The 13,284-nt window shown below is 39.1% G+C and overlaps 1 protein-coding gene across 1 annotated transcript in view; it reads right to left on the bottom strand.

The window, feature by feature from the left end:
• PTPRD (protein tyrosine phosphatase receptor type D) overlaps window positions 1-13,284 on the bottom strand; it is a 2,145,631-nt gene that overhangs the window by 1,566,463 nt on the left and 565,884 nt on the right. The window contains exon 3 of the mRNA XM_081103407.1: window positions 6,155-6,226. The gene's annotated coding sequence lies outside the window, so the exon portion shown is untranslated. The remainder of the gene's footprint in view (window positions 1-6,154; window positions 6,227-13,284) is intronic.

Below are 13,284 nucleotides of genomic sequence, written 5' to 3'. Positions count from 1 at the left end.
TTGAGAAAATAGAATCCTTTACAATTTAAGCCTTTTATGCCTCTAAACCCTCAACACTTTTATAGTAATTGTGTAATTAACTCTCATAATGTAATACTTTAAAGAAATGATAAAATGTTGTATTATATTCAGCACTTCAATCAGATGTCCCAATTCACCAGTTCTAAATGTTTCATTTGTGATCCACTCCCAGATTTCCACTTTTCTCCAATTCCTTATAGGAATGTTATAGTTATTAAGCAATTTCACTTGAGTGTGATAAATGTGAAAACATGTATATTTGAACGTAACCATAATCCAACTATGTGACAGCCAGATTTGAACTGGCTTACTCGATTTTCTCAAGAGTCAATATTGATCATGGGAGAATTTATATTTCTCTCAGACTTTCTTTGTGCATATAAGAGAATGGATGTTTGGTTGAGCATATCCAAATAAATAAATTTTAGGTCAGTTAAAATTTAGGTATTTTTTAAATCCTTCACCCACACCGAGAAGATAAGGAATTGGATCTATATGAAGAGGATTTCCTTGGAGATAGCTATCCTATGAGCTTCCCCCACTAACTTTTCTGGAATTTCTAGCAAAACCTACTAATCCCAAGTCAAGAGAGTAACTCTAAAGAAACAGTTTAAGGCTTAAAATGCTGGGCTGCAGTTTTGGGGGCAATGCAACTTCCCCACTTGAGAAATATAAAGGGTGAGATAAAGATAGTAACAGAAGGGAGACGAGAGGGCATGGATAAGTGATTAGAGGTAACAAGAAAAAATTAGCTTCAAATACCAGTGCAGGCCAGTATCATTTAACTAAGACCTTTAATGACCCCTCTCCCCTGACCTCTTCTCTCTCACCATGTCCCAAAGCTAAGCATTTTGAAACTGCCTTTGGCAAGCTGGGGGAGGAGGAATAGTCAGGGTTTGAATTAAGAACGGGAAAGAAGTGGGTCACTCCATCTTTGCTGGACTACAGGCATGGGGATGGCCCCAGCTGCCCAGGAGGAGAGAGATCTTATCCATAAGTCCTGGGACTGGACATGAATTGACACAGTGTTTTTATTTTTTTAATATATATTTTTTTTCATTTCATTTTTATTCAGGAAAGGAGAGGGAGAGAGAGAGAGAACATCAATGATGAGAGAAAAATCATTGATTGGCTGCCTCCTACACACCCCCTGCTGGGATCAAGCCTGCAACCCAGGCATGTGTCCTTGACTGGATCGAACCTGGGACCCTTCAGTCTGTAGAATGACACTCTATCTACTGAGCAAACCGGCCAGGGCCTGACACAGTGTTTTAAACTTCTGAAGTGATCGAGTTACCAGAAAGTCAGGGAGCCTGCCTGAGTTTCTGAAGAGGCAGGGGAGTAACTATTCTGATAGTGATTAAAACAGACAGTAGTCAATGAAAATAAAGTTGCTTTTGTTTATTTTATCCCACCATCTGTGCTTAAACTTTGGAACAACATTCACAAGAACAAGGCTGCTGTCACAAGGGGGCACTGTTTTCTCAATGTAGCAGCACTGTTATGAAATGCAAATACACCTGCGGACTTAGCCTCCTCACACTCTCAGTACCACAGGCAATATTATCTGTCACGGCTTTGACACCGCCACTGTGGTGGGTCTGCTTGGATTCCAGGTATAATACACATTTACAAGAACTGTTTCCTCAGAAAAAGGAAGCTGTGGTCTCAGAAGCAAAGGAAGACACTGGTTTGGTGATGTAAAATTTTGAAAAAGACATGAGAAGGATATAAAATTGCAATGCACCACAAAACCTACAGTGCTTCTCAGGTGACAGAGAAATTGCTCCAATCGATTTTAACATCCCATTAAGGCCAGCCAGCAAACCAGAGAATGTGTTGTCTGCAACAATGAAGCATTTCTCTGGAGATTCGGCCTTGGTAGAATAAATAAAATGGGGCAATTCCTTCTATTAATTCAGTTCACTCTGGCCATTGATAGGAATAGAGAGTCAGATTCCTGAAAATCTTACACTTGGGGGAAAAAGGCTACTATATCTAAATAGAAGTTGGAACAATATGACTGATAAATGTTATGATATATCCTCAGGTTAATCAAAATATTTCCTTCCAGTAATAAATAGGAAACGTTGAGTAAATAGATGAAATCTTCATTATGATGTTCAAAATAGTTGAGCTAAAAGTATAAGCATTAAATTGGGGGGTAGAAAGCGATGGATGAGACATGTTCTTCCCCAACTTGTCAGGACAACAACCCCCTTGTTCACAAATTTAGCCCAGTAATGTGTGTGTGGGGCGGGGGAGGGAGGGGGAATGCCCATATGCATCTTCAAAGAGTATTTTGGCCATTCTGAGTTTGTGTACAAGAGCATTAAAACATGGTTTTATCAGTCAGTGTATGTAATAACTTCTATTAAATTTAAAAAGAATTAAAGAAGAATATATATGTTTGATCACTAATGTGAAAGCATTTGTTATGTGAATATATGGCACAGGATTTTGTTTGTTTGTTTCCTTACTAATATTATCACACAATAAAGATTTGGGAACATTAAACATGCCAGGATTATTGGAAAATGATACAAAGGTTCCACACATATGCATGCATATATTTTTATGAGTAAAAAATTCTAAATAAAATGAAATTGGAATGTAGTTTATAGTAAAAATACAATGAACTAAACGATAAAATACTATGGTGTTTATTCTTACTATTAGTTTTTCTTACTTCCTGTACTATTTCCTCTTTGTCCAGAGGTATAATTGACAAATCTACATGAGTGATATAAGAGAGGTGAGAAGGTAAGAAAAGAATCTAACATATTTCCCAGATATCTTTTTGGGAAACTAGATGGAAGGTACTACTATTCACTGGGTTGTGAAGGACAAAAGTAGGTTTGTGGGAAAACACTTTGAGTTCCAATTTAATGCATGAGAAATGGAGGGATTACTCTGTTATCTAATAGATAATGCTGATTTGATTCTCAGGAATGAGATCCAAAGAGGACATATCAATTTGAATGTCATTAGATATAAACAACCTTGAAGTTACAAGAGTACATGAGTTCAACCATGAAAGCTACAGATTAAAAAGAGATTCTTCTATGTTTCCATACAGAGGTTATAGGGTTAATATTAACTCTTATGAGAGTTATCTTGTAAAAGAGAAGACTAGGTAGAGCAAAGAAAATAATTAAATGTATTAATAGCTTGGTGATGGTTAAGAAAAGAGAGTTCCCATGGTTAATCTCATCCAATCAGAGACATTCCAATTGAGAAAAATCTTGAATGTTTAAACCGTCGGTCCCTGAATCTTGAACATGGCACATGGTTTATTCAGTAAAGAGACACACCAATGGCTTGGGGGTGACACTGGTTTGCAACATCACTCAGGTTTCAAGTGTACAACTCAATAAAATGTCATCCGTACACTGCATCTTGTGCCGATGGTCCCAAGAAAAGTCTCTCGCCTTTCTCATTTAGATTCTGGGGCATTTTATTGAGTACAAAGCTGCTTAAATCTTAAATCTGTGTTCTAGAAAGATACCAAACTATTTTTTTTCTAAAGCAGACAACTCAGAAACATTTAAGTAGATGGTTACACAAAGCACAGAGAAGGAGATATTTTATCCAAACCGAAACAGCAAAAATGATTGCTCTGCTTGTCTTTGTCTTGGCCAAAGGCAAAATCATGGGCAAGTTCTAGGATCCACGTACAAAGAGGTTAATGCTAGGGAAAATAATGTCTGTTGTTGTTGTTGTCTTAAGACAAGCTAGATTGTGTGTGCTATGACTTGGTGAGGTAGAAATTGATCCTCACAATATCCTTAAATTCAAATGAACTATCGGTTGGTTGGCCCATAGAGAAAGCCATAATAAATAAGGGTAATTAAGGATTTACTGAGTTGTGCCAGATAAGTATCACTTTATTCCACTTTTTTTAAAAAAAAATTTTTTTGATAGAGTTTACTAGACTGGCAGATGAAAGGAATGATGTAGATGCACTATATCTGTATTTCAGCAAGGTATTTGACAGGAGATTTTTACAAATAAGAGATGGAGAATTGGTTCCAGGATAACAGAGCATTTAAATTGATTCCTAACTGGTTTAGCTATGAGTATTAGGTTCTTGAATTAGAAAGGGCCTCCAATAAGTGGAATCAGCAATTGCGAAGGCTTTTATATTAAAGATTTAATGAAAGTGAGCTTGTCTGGAAAGTCCTGAATTTGTCATTTAGCATCTCACCACCTCCCTGTCCGGCTTCAGAGTTGAACTGAGGCTTTGCTCCAGTTAAATGTGAGCTCCTGTTGGAAGGCTTAAGGGTGGGGAACTCTTGCTTCTACTCAACAGTGAAAGGAAGTTACCTGATACGCTGAAAAACAATTCTTATAGGATTATTGGTTCACACAAGCAGAAACAATTTGGGGCAAATAATTTTTACTAAAACCATTCAGCCTCCCTCGCTTTTCTATCAAACCTGGGGACCCACCACTGAGGCCCCTATTGAGAAAACAAGTGGCAAGCATATGTATGACTGAGGGATTCTATCACACAGTGACGAGAAATGGTATGGATCTACTTTTGCCAAGATAGCAACTTGGCAAGACATCTCTGGAGGTATTCCATGTAACACAAGGTGAAACTTCTAATAGTTTGGCTTCTTGGTTTCCTACAACAATCCCTCAGAATTATTTTACACCTTATGCTTTCCAGAGGGGGAATATTCAGATAAGATCACTAGGTGCCACCTTAAACTCTTGATCCAACCAATCCCATTCCCATCAACCACATGTATCTATCTATCTATCTATCTATCTATCTATCTATCTATCTATCTATCTAAAATCACACTTGCTGAATTGCACATGAAGTAAGTACATCTATTCCATCTAATAATTAAAATGAGTTTTCTTAAGAGTTTTTGAGTGTTCAATACAACTTCTGAGAGTTAATAGAAATCAGAGAAAACAAAAGATTTCTAAAATAGTGGTTCCCAAAATTCCACTAGAACTTTTATTAATATATATTGTTATTGTATCTTTTAAAATTTGTATTATCTACATTTTATATTTTGCTATTTTTTCTATCTATAAGGATAGCAGTGAATTTACTTAATTGATAAATAATTTACATATATTTGAGCACATATTAATTTTTAAATTTTTTTTTAAAATAATGTTTGCATGTGCTATGTATTGATGTGACAGTCAAACATTGATAGGCTGCCTCCTACAGCCACCTAGCAGGAATCAAGCCTGCGACCTGTGCATGTGCCCTTACCAGGTATTGAACCAGTAACTTTTTGGTGCATGGGTCAATGCCCAACAAACTGAGCCACACTGGCCAGGGCTGAGCACATATTAATTTTTTAAGTGATGGAATGTTCATCAAAAACATATGAAGATCATAGCACTAAAGCATGTAAGGGTGTGAGAAGTGCTTCAAAAACTATAGCTTAGGAAGTTCAAATTAACTACTGGTGACATGAATGTGCTAATGAATGAGTAATGGTGTGTGTGTGTGTGTGTGTGAGAGAGAGAGAGAGAGAGAGAGAGAATGAGAGAGAGAGAGAGAGAGAGAGAGAGAGAGAGAGAGAGAAAGAAAGATATTGAGGGGAGGGTTGTTCATAAGAATGATATGAGGATACACTATCGCTATTTACAGATAACACAGAAAAAACTAAGCTGAAGCAAAAAAAGGCATGCATTTGATTTAAAGTCAAAAAAATTCATAAGAATTGTTTAACTTTAAAATTGAATTTCCATATACAAAATAAGTAGTATGTGTTACCAGAACTAATAGAATGTATTAGCTTTTATTTGATTAAAGCTTCAGACATCTTCATGGATGCTCATTCAACTATTGCTTATGGTCATGGCACCAATGAATAAAACATCTTAAAAATTACCTATAAGCAATACCACCGCAACCTTAGATTTTTAAGAAAAATAATAGTTTCCATTCTCCACATAATTTAATTTTACTTGCACTCTTCTTTTAGTAGAGTAACTAAAAACAATAACAAAATCCTAAAGATATAAATTTTGATAGAAAAAGTCATTCTATAATTAGCAAAGTAATGGTGTCTTTAATCCTGCTTATTTCATATTATGATCACCAACTTTATTAAACTGAATTTCCAAAAGGACAATTAGAATGAGTGAGACTCACCAATGTGTAGCCTTCCCCCACAAGATGATTGATGGCTGGAGGATGAAAAGTATCAAACCCCTCAAGATTTCCCTGAAAAGAAAAAAATGGGAAACGCATTTTGAATTCACCTTTTGCCAACTATGTGATGCCAAGTCTAAATCAATAGATGAGATGAAAAAAGAGAGCTATAATTGATACTTTATAGATTAATAAAATTGGCTCATTGATGCTAAGAAATAATATCATCCAAAGGGTTTTTATATGAATTCCTTGATGTAAAAGTATCACAATCCATAATATTTACAGAATAAATATAATTCATATTTTTTTCTCTGATATAAAAGTTCATGCTATGGGACATGAACATGTTCATTAACCAAAACCCCACTTTCTTTTCTTAAATGATAATTTACTTTATTAAAACATAATTTGTGTTTATGTATATGTAAATCTGTTTTTGCATAAAAAAACACTCGAATTTTTAATTATTATACTACTCAATCTTCAGCTATTCTCAGAGATTCAGAAAGCATTACCTGTTCAAGTATGCCTGCTATCTATAAAGCCCTTGTCTGACATCCAAGCAACTGCTGCACGCCAGAAGAGTCAGCAACTTTCAAATTAATAGTACAGTCCTAAGCATAAAATACCTGAGGTCCCAGCTGTAGTAAACAATGCACATCAAAACCTTTAATGTATCAGGATAGAAATATGCACATCAATACCTGAATACTTACTAACTGAGCACAGCTCAAAGAAAAATCACATGGAATTAAATATTTGACTTAAAAGTCACACATTTAATGACATAGAATTGAATTGGTGACAAGGATCAAGTGATCCCATCAACTGCTTAATTGTCCTTTGCTCCTGACGTCCTAAGATAAATCTGCAAAATTTCTGACACTTACTGACCACAAAGAGTGAGCATTTATAATTCACCATGATTTCCTACACCAGATCCAAATCGCCCTTCAAAACACCCAAGCTTTCATGTTTCCCTCTTCCTAGAAAGTTCCCATGCTACCTATTAACATTATTCATTCTTTCTAAAGCAAACTCTATATAGATAGGTATATACACACATACACACTAGAGGTAGAGGCCTGGTGCACGAAATTCGTGCGGGCGGGGGGGAGGGGGTCCCTCAGCCCAGCCTGCACCCTCTCACAATCTGGGACTCCCTCAGGCATCAGGCCTAAACCGGCAGTCGGACATCCCTTTCGCAATTCTGGACCGCTGGCTCCTAACCATTTGCCTGCCTGCCTGCCTGCCTGATCGCCTCTAACCACTCTGCATGCCTGCCTGATTGCCCCTAACCACTCTGTCTGTCTGCCTGATCACCCCTAACTGCCTCTGCCTTGGCCCCCACTGTGGCAGCTTTGTCTGGAAGGACGTCCAGAATGATGTCCAGAAGGTCATTCAGCTGCCTGGTCTAATTAGCATATTACCCTTTATATATATATATATATATATATATATATATATATATATATATACACACACACACACACACACACACACATACACACACATACATATGTGTGTATAAATAGATATATATATATATATATGTATGTATAGATATATAGGTAGAGATATAGAGACATTGAGACAAATAGATATAGAGATATATAGACATGCAGACATGCAAGCATGCAGACATACAGACATACAGACATACAGATATATAGATATACAGATTTGGGCTTTGATTATGTAGCTAAAAAGAGAGACATGGTGTTACACACTGTGTCTGAAATGGTGAATGCCAAAATCTCCATTGGCTGACCAAGAAATAACTGGTTTTGAAAGGAAGGAATTGCTATTCTGTCTAAAACAGTTCTGTCTCAGGACTAACTGAAAACTACATCAGAACTATTTTATTCTACACTCTAATGAATAACTTTAAAATTGCAATAACCTTCTGCTGAACTTACAAAGAACTTAAGTTCTTCAGAACCAAAGTAAAACAACATTTATTGATTAGTTACTATGTGCCAGAAACCTCACATACATTATGTTGATTATTTGTTTTTTTGCATGACTAAATGCAAACTAATTAGGTAGAAACCATGTCTGATCTCCCTTTTTTTCATATGAGGAGGAACTGAGACTAAAAATAAAAATTGAGTTCCTGCCCCACAGCCTCCTAGTCCATAAATGATAGAGATTGAATTTAAATGCAAGCAGTTTGACTCAGAGCCTTTTATTCTCACTACACTAATATGCTACCCATGTCTACAAATCACATATACTCAATAAAGGGGAAGAGAATGAAACAGGAAGGACTGAGAAAGATTTTATAAATTGTCAAATGTGTAACTGACATTTTTTAAAAAGCCAGTAGCAATTCCTAAAGGATTCTACTCTTCACACCCCTTCCACAATGAACCCCAGGCAGTCTTAGAATCACTGTTTTTATTTAAATGAGGCAAAAGTTATAGAAACATTACCTAGATTATATTTAGGAGTTTAAAAAGAAAGTAGATTATTTTCTAGATATTTACATGGGCATTCAACATTATCAAACATATTCTATAATACATTGGAATTTAAATTGTAGAACTTTAAGATTTAAAATACTTTAAAATTTGATCTGTACCTTTAACTCTCTATTCTTGAACATCTGAAATATTTTTATATTACTACTAACAAATACAGCATCTGTAACAACTGAGTATAATTTTGAATTTTTAGTTCTGTGAACTTCACATTTCCCTAACCCAGATCTTTTTCCTATGCAATATTTAATCATGGTGGTATTTAAAACTTATGCATGAAAATATTCTTACCCTAGCTTTCTGAAAGTTGAATCACAAGTTATTATGTCTTATTATAAAACATTTTTACATTTATAATATGTACTTAAATGCCATGTTCTTTAAGCAGATATTAAACTTACATTACTTAATAAAAGATACAAATAATAAAGTGATACATGTAATATGCAATGATTTCATAAAAGATCATAAAATATAATAATGCAAACAACTGACCTCAATCCACAAGTTAAGCCAAAACTAACCCTACATCTTAATGAAATTCTATCCGTCTTACAACAACCTCCTGTTACTCTACTCCCTATCTAGGTTGATCCCAAGTCAACCTATTCTTATACCCTCCATCCAAGACCCTCATCACCCCAGCCTTCCTCCAGTCTCTATTCTTCTAATTGAAAACTGACCCACCCAAGAGTCCATTTCCTCCATTTCAAATCTTGTATTACCCAACTTGACAACTTGAGTTCCTTAGTAGTGAACATCCTAATTAACGGCTCCAGTCTTAATAATAATAGTTTACTTTCTCCAGACAATTGGGATGGAAAAATATTAATGAGTAAATAGTATCAAGATAGCATACTTCTGATAATTACATGTAGAATGTTGTCCAAGAACCAGAACACCTATATCCTCATTTGCTTGTGCTTAGGAATATATGCATGCCTGTCTAAATCACAGGAAGAAATATGCTTTATCAATGATCACTTTAGATTATTGCTAGTCAGTAAATCTAAAATAAGCTTCACTGTTATATATTCAAACTTGGCAGCTGGCAATGCACCCATCATTACTCACAGTGCTTATCTTCCAAACACATCCAGTATTAGATATTTCAAAAACACATACTAATTCACTAATTCTTTTGATAAGAACCAGGGCAGGAGAGGGCCAACATGTGCATACATTAGCGGTATCTCTGCTTTCTAAGGCCTATTTGCATCCTTTTCTCATCTACATTTGAGGCACACAAATGGCACCTTGTTGACAGATAGATGTTGACTAAAGTGTTCCCACCATGCTTAATGTAGTGATGTTTCTGACTGATAAGGGTGGCTACATACCCTAAGGCCCTTTGGCCTACTGAATACCAATTGGATCTTTAAGCATCAAACCGTACAACAGTCCACCATAAAATGTGAGCTGACGACTTAGATATCAAATAGCAGCAGAACACAGAACACACACATATTCTCTCTCTCTCTCTCTCTCTCTCTCTCTCTCTCTCTCTCTCTCTCACACACACACACACACACACACACACACACACACACACACACACATACACATTTAAGAAAAGTGACCAGGATTCAACAAACTGCTCAAATTATTTTTGAAATAGAAAACAGATACTCAGTTTATACTTAATAGATGGTTTAATCAAGACAAATTTCCCATGGAAACAGACTAATTTTTGAGAGAGCAATGATCTACATTTTGTTGAAAAACATGTCATTTATCTTATATGCTACAAGGTATTTTGTTTTGTCAAACTGCAATCGTGGTAACAAAAAAATGACTCTATAAGGGGAACTTGAAAGACTGCTCAAATATATCATCTGAAAAGAATAGAAAAGAAAAAGAGAAGGAAAAACAAACAAAACCTTTCTAAGCTTTGCATCCTATATAGCTTCTAGAGGCCCGGTGCATGAAAATTCATGCACTGGAGCCAGGGGAGGGGGTCCCTCAGCCCGGCCTGCCCCTTCTCACAGTCCAGGAGTCCTCAGGGCTGGGAGGCCACCGGCGATCAGCGGAAGGCGATGCCCCATCACAACTGACAGTCAGACTGCCTCTCTCAATGTTGTTGTTGCTGCTGCTGCTGCTGCTCCGTGGCATCTCACTACTCTGGTTCATACTCACCACGCTGGGGTTGCGCCCTGGGTTCATGATGTTCAAGGCCTGGCCCTGGGGGTTCAGGCCTCCCATTGCTTGCTGCTGTGGAGGTACAGCAGGTCGTGGCCCACTGCCTTGCATGGCATTCAGACTCAGCAGGCTGGGCTAGAGCTGAAGGCCAGGCTGGCTGGCCACTTACCTGGCCATATGCTATTTGATGAGAGCTGCCATCAGCTGAGGGTTTGACTTGAGAATGTCGAGCATGTGCTGCTGCTGGGGGAGCTGGGAGACTTCAGGGTCCGCAGCAGGTCCTGCAGGGCACCTGGAGAGATGTTCTGAGGTGGCTGCACCTTGGGTCTGCATAGACATCACGGGTCTAGGCATGCCTCACATTGTTGCTGGGGGATGGGTGCCGGCTGCCACTGCCGGGGCTCGGGGGCAGAATAACAGGCCCACGGACCTAGTTGGGTCACATTCAGGTCCATGGGGGCCATCTGGCTCTCAGGGGTCACCTTGCCTCAGGGGCATACCGTTGTTGGTGCTCACCCAGTACAGATGCTGCTTCTGCTGTGCCTCACGTGCAATCTGCTGGGCTCCTCCACTGCTGCAGGTGGGCCTGGGTGGGGGACGGGGGGGCTGGCACCTGGTTAGTGGGCTTCCCAGTGCAAACTGCGGTGGGGGGCTGAGTTCTGGCCACGCTGGAGAAGCCGGCTAGTGACGTGCTCACAGGCGAGGTCTGGGGCAGAGTTGGGGGCTGTGATGTCCAGGGTGTGCTGGGATGCAGTGAGGGGGGCCAGGGTGGTGCTGAAGGAGGGGAAGGCAGACTCAGCTGAGGCACAGTGCGGGTGTTGATGGTGGCATCTGCTGGCACATGAGCTATGCATGCTGCCGGAGGTGCTGTGTCTTCTGCTGGTGGAGCTTCTGTTTAATATAAAGGTAATAGGGAATGGGGCGTGTGTTTTCTTGGCAGTGTTTGGCATGGTAGCAGCAAAGGGCCATGAACTGCTTGCACACTCCGCAACCTCCATCGGTCTTGCGCTGGCAGCCCTTGGTGTGCTGCACAACCCACCTCATCTTCTGGCAGGACAGCCGCGGGCAGTTGGTGTCCCGGTACTGGTGGGCATGCCCCAGGGACTGGATGCCGCACTGGATGGCCTGGCACCGCCACTCCCGGAGGCTCCTGATCTGCGGCTCACCCACCACCCCTGTGGGAGCAGAGTCAGCCCCACCTCCTCCGCTCCGGCTCCCCCGCCTCCTCCGCTCCGGCTCTGCAGCGACGGGTGCCGCCTTCTCCCCAATGGCCGCCTCGGTGGCATCAGCACTGCTTCCTGAGCAGCCAGCAGAAGAGCTCTCAGGACCCCCTCCTGCCCACACTCACCAAGACACAGGCTGTTTTGAAGCCAACTTTTATTAAACTTGCCGCGGCGACAAAGCAAGCATTCTGCCAGGCGGCTCACTCTGCCCACTCTCAGTGGCCACCCCCCTGGGACTGGAGGACTCCAGTGGGGCTGAGAGGACTGGGCACCACCATCTTTGTGATGGAGTGATGGTTAATTTGCATAGTACCCTTTTATTAGATAGGATTACTTTTCTCCAATCTCCCCTCCTCCGTAATGCCCTCTCAAAGAAAAAAGTCATTTACTTCACTCACTCTACTCCCAAACCTTTTCATCACAGAGCATGTACTTTCTTAGAGACCCCTACAATGACATTGCTGTCCCAGGGTTGCCAATGACCACCATACTGACAATGCCAACAGAAATGTAAATTTCAGTTATTTTAGCTCTTATTTAACATTTGGTTCTGTTGACTACTGTTACCACATAAAACTTCTCTTGTAACTTCCATGACACTGCTTTTTTCTAGTTTTGTTCTTCTTGCTCTAGTTATTTCTTTTTAATTAATTAATCAAGTGTCTCATGGACTTCATCTTTGCCACGCTGACCATCTCTTTCTGAATTATCTGTCACATGGCTTCTTCATAGCCTCATTTAAAAAAAAAACTTATTACTGATAAGCCCCAAATGTACACACATCACACTTACTATTAGCCAATTAAAAATGAATGTCCCAAAGACACCCCCAATTCAACTTGTGAAAATGTTCAATCACCTTTCTTCCCGCCAGTCTATTCCTGCATCCTGTATCTCAGTGAACAATACTAACAGGTAACATTTATTCCGTATTTACTTTGAACCTGACACTTGTAATATCTTATTTAAGCTTTCTACAACTTCATAAGGGAAGTATTCATATTATTACCATTTTAAAGATGAAGAAAATGATACACAAAAAGGTCAAGTTACTTGCCTCAATTCACACAACTAAAACAAATTGGAGCTGGGATGGGAGCACATTGCCTACCCAGTTAACCATTATCCCTTCAAAGGTACTTGCCCAGTTGCACACATCAGACTCTTTAGGGTCAGCCTAGATTTCTTTTTTATTTACCTCAAAGAACTGTGGTCACTCAGGTCTCTAAATTAAAGGGCACACAATATTTATCGTATCCATTTTCTCTTCTCTATTCCTATG

The sequence above is a fragment of the Myotis nattereri genome (genome assembly GCF_964212035.1).
Source record: "Myotis nattereri genome assembly, chromosome: 12".
NCBI classification, from domain to species: domain Eukaryota; kingdom Metazoa; phylum Chordata; class Mammalia; order Chiroptera; family Vespertilionidae; genus Myotis; species Myotis nattereri.
This window is presented reverse-complemented; position numbering and strand designations above follow the sequence as displayed.